We start from the raw sequence: 7,271 nt of genomic DNA on the forward strand, positions 1-7,271 counted from the left end.
CACGCATCGTAAGATTAAACTCATTTGCTCTTGATGGCTCACATATGGTATACAGTCAAGAATTATAGAAAAATATTTAGCATCTCTAATAATTTTCATGATAGAACTTTTAACATTATGAGCCAAAAGAGAAATTAACTCATTTTGAATTCTAGGGCCAAGATAATGATAATGAATTTCTTGATTTTGAATTCGTCTAATATGATCTTGAATTATCACATCAAGTTCTTCAATCATTTCAATTAACCTCAAAAAATGATCATTGCTATGTTAATACAACTACACATTTGATCTTCTAAAAGGCAAAAAATACTTAGCAATACACTTCACAACGGCAATTATTCTTACTAAAACTTGCCTCTAACGTTCTTTCTCTTTTAAAATCTCTTGTTGTAAGTCCTTATCAATTGTTTGGTTTGTGTTAAGTCTTATTCTTAGTTCATTCAAAGATAACATGTTATTCATATGTTCAATACTATTTTCATGTTCTTTAAGTCTCTCACCAAGATGCTTCCAATCTCTAAATCCTTCGTTAGCTATTGCATTTCTATAATTCTTAGACTTGAAATAGTCCTCAAATATTACCCAGCAAGCAATTATAGTAGTGTTCAGTTTACACATGTAATACAAGAATGATGTTTGCTTTTCAATTGAGTATAACCTTTTTAGCCAAAAATGACAATTTCCTCCAAAAAGAACTTGCTTCTTTTCAAATCAAAATTCCAACAACTGGATCTAGAAGAAGCTAGAAACTGAAGATGATCAAAAGCTGTAAGAACTCAGATCAAAACTTGAGTGAAACTATTTTAACTTTTAAGAAAGATGCAATTATGTTCTGGACAAGTTGGTTTGATGTTGCTTAATGTGGCTGCTGCTTAGTAGTTTTGAGCACAGACCAGAGACAACAATCCACATATATTAGTTCTATAGTTCATAGGACAAATATTAGTTCATAGGACTAAACCCACAGAGTGAATAGTTGAGCAACTTAACATTAGCAAGCATTGGCAATTATAGTTTAGGAAATAATCAAATAAATTGATACGTTTTTCTTGCTGCCTTAAACCCACCGAGTGAATGGTGATAAACGATTGAAATGATTCTTGAAGCTTGAACTCGAAATCAAAACAGATCTGAGAAACAATGCATGCGTAGGATAAAGTTAGAACCCAACTTCATAACACATATAAGCTAGAATTGAGAAACATGAACTGAAAGCTTGAATTTAACATAAACGGGAATTGTGAATTTTGAAACTAACCTTGAGAAGTTGACGCATCGGATTCTTCATCTTAAAATCACCAATTTATCGTTGAGATCTAAGATCTTGAGACTTGAGGAATGAATGGTCGTTCGTCGCTTGCCGATTTACCGTTGGAATTGAAGTTGTCAAGAAAATGTGAAATGATGAAATCATAAGTAGATTTTTGGAATAAAATTGTCGATTGCCAATTTGCCGATTTCCCTATGTGTTTTGAGTTAGGCTTTCTTTTTCTTTTTTTAAATTTGAGCCTCATTTCTTTTATTAAATTTGGGCCCTTAATCCCTTATTATAATTAAGTATTTTTTTAAAACTAATAATATAAACAAAAAAAGAATTTTGGGCCGCTAAATTTTTTGGACCCAGGTGCCCAACCCGCCCGCCCTAGGGACGACCCTGTTTCCATAGAAATAAGACAAATGTCGAAAAAAAGAAATGCAAGGAAGAAAAAAAATGAATCAGCGAGAAAACTAATAAAACTAAAATAGAAGGAAAAAAAATATCAAAATATATTAATAGCTTAGTGGTAAGGAAGTGTTTATGTATACTCGAGGTTAAGAGCTAACGGAGTATAGTCGTGAAGAGACCCTGGGAAGAAATTGCAGGTAAGCGTTCCCTTCATAGATTTTCAGTTACAGTTATTCGAATCTACGTAATATAATTATATGCGTACGACCATGCCTTAAAATGGACCGTTTAAATGCTTTTTTCTGCATCTTTTTAGTGATGGATTATAATATTCCTACATCGTATTTTTGTTATGTTTTTTTATCGGAAGGTTTCTTCAAGGGCCATAAATTGATCCATCGACCGTCAGAAAAATAAGAGATGCAATCAATAACCAAAGAGAGGTTACCGTACAACTCATCAATTATACGAAAAGTGGTATATATAATCTAGAATTCTCAAGTTTAAAAACCGTACTTGAGTAATGTTATGTGAATCAAAGATGCATTAATGGAATGCAACAAAAATTTCATCTTTTTGGTTGTGGTTCAAGTCTTAAGGAAACTTGCTTTCCTAGGCACTAGACGATATACTTATATAGATGCTGAACTAGTTTAAATGTTGTTGATCACAAGTACCTCCATAGTCCATACCTTAGTCATAGTCAACATTTTGATTTTCAAGAATCATATGAGTTGCCTCCATTTTATGAATGATATACTTATTGTAAATGATGCAATTTGAAGCTCAGACTAGATATATGATTGACAGAGCTTTTTGTTTGATTATGTAATTTAAAAAAAAAACCCTAAAAGCACATTGACATTTTTATCAATCAAAGATATATATTTGAAAGCAAGCAATCAAACTCTTCACATTGCTGAATAAGAAGATAGGATAGTCATCTCCGAATTTGTTAATTAGCAATGATACACAGGTTTCATGTGTGTAAATTGTAGGAAGAGATGGATAGAAGGAATGGCTATTGGTGGACACTAGACAACAAATGCATAGCATTTACTGAGGTGGATTCATTTGAGATACGTCTTTACAGGATCATGCACCAGGGTAAGAGTACAATTGGTTCAGAGGTTCAAGAATAACATGCTTACCCTTTTGTTGGGGCCTCAAATGTCAAGGTTCGTCTCGGGGTGGTTCCTGTTATTGGAGGACCTGTGACTTGGATGGATCTTTGCTGCGGGGGGAATGAAGATGATGAATATTTGGCCAAAGTCAACTGGATGCATGGAAATATCCTCATTGCACAAGTATTAAACAAGTCTCATTCCAAACTGAAGATCCTCAAATGTGATACTAAAACAGGCGAGGGAAAATGTATCTTCGTTGAAGAGCATGACAAGTGGATCAATCTACACAATCGCTTTACACATTTGGATAAGGAGGTGGTTTTCTTTGGTCTAGCAAAAAAATAGGGTTTAGGCATCTTTATCTACATGATGAAAATGAGGTCCGCCAGGGACCCTTGACTCAAGGCAAATGGATGGTAGAACAGATTGTAGGGGTTAATGAAACCTCTGGTTTTATATATTTCACTGGAACTCTAGATAGTCCTCTAGAGTGCCATCTGTATCGTGCTAAACTGCTCCCACAAAATCCATTAGAAAGCCTAGTGAAGTTGACCGGTGGCAAGGGAAAGCACGTGGTGGTGCTCGATCATCAAATGCATAAATTTGAACATATTCATGATTCTCTGGATCACCTCCTAGAGCATCCCTTTGCTCTTTGCATGATGGAAGCCTGATTATGTTTTTTTATGAGCAACAAGCGTCTACAATTCTAAGAGTTAAGAAGTTGCAACTCGAACCTCCAAAGATTTTTCAAATTTAAGCAAACACGGTACCATTTTATAAAGGTAAGTTTTCACAAATCTCTTAGTACAAAGTTTGCACCTTCCTTACAAATTTCTACCCAAGAGTCAAGGCAACTATTATATGAAACAATGTCAAGTACCACTTACCACAACATATGCAAGTTTGTTAGTCTTAATACCATTTCCGAAGGAGGGGTTTTAAAAAAAAGATCCAGCAAGATAGGCTTGATTGATATCCTAAAATATTTTCAAACATGATTCGGAAGAACAATGAAATGGCTTTAAATTTAATAGAAGTAGCTTTATTATGTTACATTTTAGGGATCGTTTAGCTAAACACTTACCTTGTAAGAGCTTACCTATAAGATTTAACATTATCAAGGGTAAGATTTTAATCCATAAAAATGCCATCGTATGCAATAATACATGGTAAGCACTAATTGGGTAAGAGTCGTCACTCTTGCTTACTAGGTAAGCCTATCGGTCCTTGCCATTGCTATTACTAGGTAAGATTCTCGGTTTTTCACATGTTCATCCAATAAGGTAATGTGCCTTAGTAGTGTTGACCGAAGCATTTGGTGAATGCCCTCTCAAACTGGGACATGAGGTATGTGTTTTGGTTTAAATTTAGACTTTAAATTCATACACTCTTCCCCCCTTTTGTTAAGAAGTTCACTTACTGCTTTTTTTCCAACACAACTTAAATGGTTTGTGTTTTTTTTTTTTATCTTTTCTGGAGCTATTTCTTTATTAGAAGCTATGAATATATGTTTTCTTGGTTGTATTTATTGTTTTAAATTTTTTCCCTAATTAGACTCTAGAACTTTTATGCTTATATCCTAGTAGGGAAAGAAGATGATCAAAAAGGTAATTGGAAGGTTGATGGCATAAACCGACTAAAATGCCCATTATTAACACGTTTGGCAAACATTATATGTAGAAGTAGCAATGTACCTAGAGACCATAACTATCAACTTCCATTGTTCATTGTAACATCTTGCATAGTAGGGAATTAGCTTACCTATAAGTAACCATCAATAGCTTAGTCTAAGCTTAAAATTTCTAGTAAGGACAGAATGTTAGGGAGACTCAAACATTTGGTTTTGGAGGTCAAGAATGCCAATGGGGGTTTTAAAAAAAAGATCCAGCAAGATAGGCTTGGTTGATATCGATTTTGTGTTTTTAGTTGGGTTTGATAGCCCAAACAAAAAGATCCATGAAGCAAGTCCAAAGAAGCTATAATGATCTTTAACCAACAATTTATGCTCCAATTATGACATGTGTAGTAGCTTCTTTGGTTTCTATGACATGTGGGAATCGTAATAATGCATTTTGCAATTCATTGTTTTCTTTAAGATTTGGATGTGTGAAGTACATGCAGACCCATCAAAAGCTGTATGACATGCCTGTTCATTTCATTTGGTTATGTTGATTAGTTTGATTCAAACGTAAGCTTGTTTCTTAATTAATTTGATTCAAGTTTACGTGACTAAATAAGTGTACATTGTAATATTATACATATAAATATATATATTTTCTATTGTTACTTATTGAGTTAATAATATTATGTCTTAATACTATAAGAGCCCCTTTTGATATTCTTAATGCAAATGTGAATTTACAATACCGATACACTAATTTAGTTGTGAATTTTGTTATTCATGTTGAGCAAATTGAGAGCTCCTTTCTGAATGCTAAAGGGTATAAAAAATTTAGCGAAGTCATCAATTAGCTAATAATTTAGAAAAATGGACTTTTCTTATATAATATATTACCGTTTTATTTTCTACAAGCAACAGGCTAATAAGTTGTACATTAAGTGTGAACAGATTTTCAACCATCTTATAGTTAATTTTTCAAAACTAATATATTGCAACTCTCGATGTTCTTCATCAATCTATTTCAATGATCGTACGAAGCGAAGTACCATTATCTTCTCCCCTTTTGGTTTTTTTTTTGTTTTTCCTTAACAAGCTAAAACCTTGTACATCGCCACACAACTAACTCTACTATGAATTTATTTTGTTTTATATTTTCAGGTTGGCTATTCTATACGTTTTGAAGGCCCCCTTCGGTCAAATGTGATAGCACCTTCACCATGGTATTTTTTATTGACAAATGTATAAATTTGAACTACTACCTTCATTTCCCATAAAACATGGACTTTAAAGTCGATCTAGATATCTCGGATTGACAATTTTGTTATTTTCATTTTGAAGATTGCAAATTGTTTCTGTTTTAGGAATCTGGATATTCATCGAAGGAAAAAATTGAGAACTTCCCATCTTTTTAAATTGAAACATAATTTGATAATTTCCTACTATAACCACGTTCCATGTCACAATTTTATTGGATTTTTCAGTATAGAAGGTATTATTCTGCTTTCACACCTAATAATATACTGACACACACATATACATGTTATGAGCTATTTAAATGTCAATAACATGTTCATTTGAATAACTGATTGCTACTCTATTTTTCTATATGCATGCACATTTGTTTATCAATATGCTTGTTTCTGCATCCAATTTTTTAGGAGTCGCAGAAGTATAGGGATTTATGGGAGCATTTTGGGGCAATTTAAGACTTGAATTGTCATATTGAGAAAGGTCTTTAACCAGTTCATTTGTGCTCATTATTTGTGTTGTGTAACTATCTTATGAAGAAGCTAAGAACATTATGTCTTTCAAGGATGTTAATCTGGTGGTACTGATCTGGTCCTCTCTCCTTTTTATCCAACTTCTTTGTAACCACTGACACATTCTAATATTCATTAATAGACTTGATGAATAATTTCTTCTCTTGTAACCACAACAAAATCAATTATGGCTCTTAATCTTCATTATGATACTTGATGAGGTTTTCCCAACTTCTTTGTAACACAAGTAAAAAATAGTGATTTTAGAACATTGTATTCCATGTTCCCAACATAAATAATAGTTTATTTACTTCGTACTATCACTTGCATCTTTTTATTTTTGGAACTCAACATCATTTTAGATTAATTGTAACGCCCCAACCCACATATTGCATGTAACACATATTTCATACCAAACAAAAATACATATTCATTTACCATTCAGGTCCCTTAGTACAAGAATCTTTCATGACCAATTACAARGTCCAAAAAWTCAAAATACACTCTTGTACTATTCAACAAAACTAATCCTCAAAAKCAACTCTTCATCCAAAATGCATATAAGATAARCATTATATYTTTTCCTTTYCCWTACCTTCTATACCTCCWGCAATACATATTTAAAAATCACAAAATGAGGGTTAGACTAAAAAGTCTAGTGAGATACCCTATTCATGAAATTGCAGGGTGAAGGATCACCAAAACTTTTTATAAAACAACTATTCACATATATAACAAATATATGAATACACAAGAATGAAATACCAGATCATTTATCCACTTTTCAAGCTAATCACATAGCTATATAATTTTCATATCTTTGAACCAATCGGGTTCCAATTAATGCCACTTTTTAAAACCTTTTCTCATCAACGAGGTTTTAACAAAGATTCAGGCCAAACCTGATGTTTCCTCCTCAACAACATCTAGTCTATGATTTCTATTAAGAACCTTGTTCCTAAATCTTTAAATCACAAAGAAATAAAGATTTCAGACCACGGTAGTCTTAAGGGATATAATAGAAAGAGTTATATAATACCACATACATATAATGCCACCCTTATATCAAATGTACACCTCTCCTTGATATG

The 7,271-nt window shown here is 32.9% G+C and overlaps 1 pseudogene; it reads left to right on the top strand.

Annotated features, from left to right (window-relative positions):
- Positions 1-2,673: 2,673 nt before the first annotated feature.
- LOC112524919 overlaps positions 2,674-7,271 on the top strand; it is a 15,194-nt pseudogene continuing 10,596 nt past the window's right edge.

Source organism: Cynara cardunculus, assembly GCF_001531365.2.
Source record: "Cynara cardunculus var. scolymus isolate 2C chromosome LG 13, CcrdV1, whole genome shotgun sequence".
Lineage (NCBI taxonomy): Eukaryota > Viridiplantae > Streptophyta > Magnoliopsida > Asterales > Asteraceae > Cynara > Cynara cardunculus.